Source organism: Crocodylus porosus, unplaced genomic scaffold, assembly GCF_001723895.1.
Source record: "Crocodylus porosus isolate Cpor-Errol unplaced genomic scaffold, CroPor_comp1, whole genome shotgun sequence".
Lineage (NCBI taxonomy): Eukaryota > Metazoa > Chordata > Crocodylia > Crocodylidae > Crocodylus > Crocodylus porosus.
In genome coordinates, this window is record NW_017728931.1 from 133,768,627 (window position 1) to 133,772,441 (window position 3,815).

A 3,815-nucleotide genomic window follows, 5' to 3' on the forward strand; every position below is an offset into this window, starting at 1 on the left:
TCAAAGAGAGAACACGGGCAAAATTATTTATTTGCAAGTTAAATAAAACATGGCCAACAGGAATAAACTAAGGACATAAACCATCCAAGGTTTCTTGCTTTTAATAGTATTCAGAATTGCCATTGTGAAGGACTCAGGAGGTCATGACCTAGGCACTACATGACATTGTCCATCCCCTCTACACATTTAAGAACAGAGGAGGCAGTTCAGGTAGAGGACTCCTGAGCCACTGAATGCAGTCCTTGCATTTCTAGGCAAGCCTTCATTCAAGGACTTCCCAGAACCTCCACTTTAAAGCCTTACTTGCTACAACCCAGCACAGTGCCTGAAACACCAACCAGGCCGCAGCTAAAAACAGAGGACATGGGCACCGCCAATGCAATGACAGGGACATAACAGCATAATATGCCCAGGTCACAGGAGGATCAGGAAAAAATGTCAGGGGGAACACACAGGGCAGACAAACCACGTGGCCTACCTAGTGCACATCTTTTCTATACACACACATTGAGTTTCTTTACTGGAGGGACGCTTTGGGGGATGAATTACAAGAACATACCAAATGACACCCCTCAAAGGAGCCTAGACTTTAGACTCTGCCCAGTCAGTCTTCAGCAAACACCCACCCAGCTTTTACTGATGTTACCCAGTACGTATCAATGTACCACACACAGAGGTGCACCAATACATCGGTGCCATATCAGAATGGCACCGATATGATGAAAATTGAGAGTACTGGCAATGAGCTTTTGTCGTCTCATGAGGCCGATAACGTGGCCAACAGATGCCGCATGCATGCGCGCAGCCACAGCAGGGGCAAAAGCCATGCTAATGCACCTATGCGCAGGAAAATTAGTTGACTGCGCGTCAGCATCACTTCAGAGCCAGTTACTGCACATAAACACTATTTTTACACATGCAAGCGCCCAGCACTACGACTCTTGCAGTCGTACAAGCAGCGAAAGGCATGTCAGCGCTGAGAAAATAGCAGCGGCGCTTCTGAACCTAAACACATAGAAGCTGTTTTCATTCAAAAACACACCACCACCATTTTCTGCGCGGACATGCATTTCTCCATTCACACAACTGCACGCAACGCAGCCCACGTCAGCCCGCGGCACGTAGAGCACGTTCGATTCAGCAAGTCTGCAACGAAGTAGTGGATTTCCGCTTCAGAGCAGCCTCCCAAAAAGCACGTGTACACACGTCCTGAAGTTAGCACCTGCGATTCCAAGTACTAGCGTTAACGCACAGGTAGACGTCCCCCAAGGCTCCCTCCAGTGCCTGACAAAGCCACTTTCCTCAATGATCTTGCTCTTCTGGGGGAGCGAGATGGTCACTTGTTTCTGGAAAGAGGGTTTTTTGAGTGGAGAAAACCCCAGCTGCTCCCGGGAAGGAAAACAAGAGGTGCACCCAAGGCGGGGGGAGTTGTAAAAATGTCCCCAAAATGTGCAACGCGTTTCGGGTGGGGGGCAACAGTTAGACAGAGCCCCCCACCCCGGTCATATACAGCCCTAGCGATGGCAGGGGAAACAGCACCCATCTCTTGGCTCATAGTTAAGATCAGGGAGATTCAGGCAAAGTCAAATGCAAATCAATGTATCTGACCCCCGGCTTGGGCGGGTATCGGGAGCCCCAAAACCTCGGACCTAGGGGCCCTACCCATCCCTTGCCCGCCACCGCACTCACCGGTCGCCTCAGACACCCGCCAAAATTCTAACTAAGCCCCACCCCCTCCTGGGAGCGACGCAGGCGCAGTAAGAGCCTCCGGGGCCTGGCAAGGGACGTCTGCCTTCTGCGCATTCGCGGTAACACCATCCTCCCCCGTGAGTACATCACTCGCGCCATTTTTATGAAGGGCACCTCCCCGCCCCAGCTTCATTCTGCTCCTCCTGCTGTGTGTTTGGAAGCCATCTTGGTTGTGGGCAAGGAAGCTCGCTGGCGCCCGTCTTTGGGGGCGGGCAGTTTTCCCGCCAAATTCCCCCTGTAAGCCTGAGAGCAGAGTGACTGCAAAACACCTGGCTGGGCCCCAGGAAGGATGTAAGGGCGTTCTGTGGTTGCTGATCTAAGGACATCAACTAAATTAGTCGGTCTAATAAAAGATATGGCAATCAGGACTGGTAGTAGAGATGAGATGTTTTATGAGAACAAGAAGATTTTTGCAAAACAAAACCACAACATTTCATTGGAAGCTTTCAGGCACAAACACCCTTCATCAGGCATCAGAGAAAAGATTGTAAAAATTGTCCTGGGTAGAAAGGAAAGTTCATATTTCATAGGATTTCACAGAGGAGTCAATAGATGGAAACCGCCTCTGGGCAGGCAGTTCAGAGCTGGTGTGGAGCTCCGTGAGGGTCTGTGATGAATGATGCAAATTACTTTGAAAAACGAAGGCAGGAGCAGGATCTCAGGTGGTCACAGTTGCTTCCTGCTAGGGAAAAAATGAAGATTTCATTTAAAAAAATAATAAAAGAGATTGCATTTCCCCCAAAGAACCTTGTCTGCATGATGCTTTGTAGAAAAGCTGGTGATGCCATAGCAAGCAGGGCAGTGATGTCACAAGGAGCTGTGTCCTCAGTCTGTCCCGGTGGAAAGCACCAGTGAGGACGCTGCCCTGAACGGCGACACTGTCTGACGTCCCTGCCCCAGCCCGACCGGAGAGTCCGCGTGGATGCCAGACAGGGCATGGTGCAGCCTGGGATTTCACCATCCCTGCTGGGAAGGACAAGCAGCTTGCTGCTGTGCCCCACCGAGAGGCTGCTGGGCACCTTGGCATGCCACTGTGCTCTCCGGGACCCGAGTGACAGCCTAAACTAGCACCCCTCATCCTGACAGGACACGATTCCCCATGTCCCATGCAATTTTTGAGCAGCCCAGCCCAGCCCACCAACTACAAATGTTTCTGCCTATTCCTATTTGAGATTTACATCCTGCCTATTTAAAGCAGCACCCAAGAATTATGACAATTAAGTTAATGAAACACCTCTCATTTATTGCTTTGGGCACTTGGCAGAACTATGTGTACAGTCCGCTCCATTTGAGCGTGTTCCCTGGATAATCGAGAATCATCTCACAAACACGTCTGATTCCTGCCACTGAGAGAGAGGACCTGAAACCCCCCTTGCACAAAGTGTCCATCAAGTGCCCCTGTCCCAAATGACTGCAGGAATTAGACACAGAGGAATTAGACACACACATCTAAACTCTAAGAAGGGTTATGGCTTGCTTCACCGAGCATATATATTGCAGTGGATATATATGGTAGTGTTGCTGGCACAAGGTGCCCGAGGGAGGCAACAATTGGGTTTGTTGCCCGGTGTGCGTCGCACCAAATAAACACACTGGGGGGAGAAGTAGACAGAGTTTATTTGAGCTCAAGTAAAAGGCGCAGGGAGACTGTATGGTCTCAAATCCCGCACCCCTACCCCTGCAACAGTGTATATTTATACCCTGGTCATTTTCTGCAGTAGTTTTCCACTAGCTGCCTTCCCCCCCCCTTTTCTCTCCTCCCTTCTCTTTCTGAGCGGTGCCCTTGCATTCCACAGATAACAGTTTTTAGGGAGTTTCAGCTTGCTTGCTACTCATCCTGTTTCCCAGTATTACAGGAGATTACAAAAGTCAAAGAAAGGGTTACAAAGGTTGGGGAAGGTGGAGGGGCCCTGGCTCCCCTGGGCCTAGAGCAGAGGGGCTTCATCGACACTCGTGGTCTTCCATCCCTCTGAGTTACCTAGGGTTATGCCCAGTGACACCAACAACTCCCCCCTTTGAGAATACTCAACAAAGTTTTGGCTGAGTTTTCTCATATTCTGAAGATA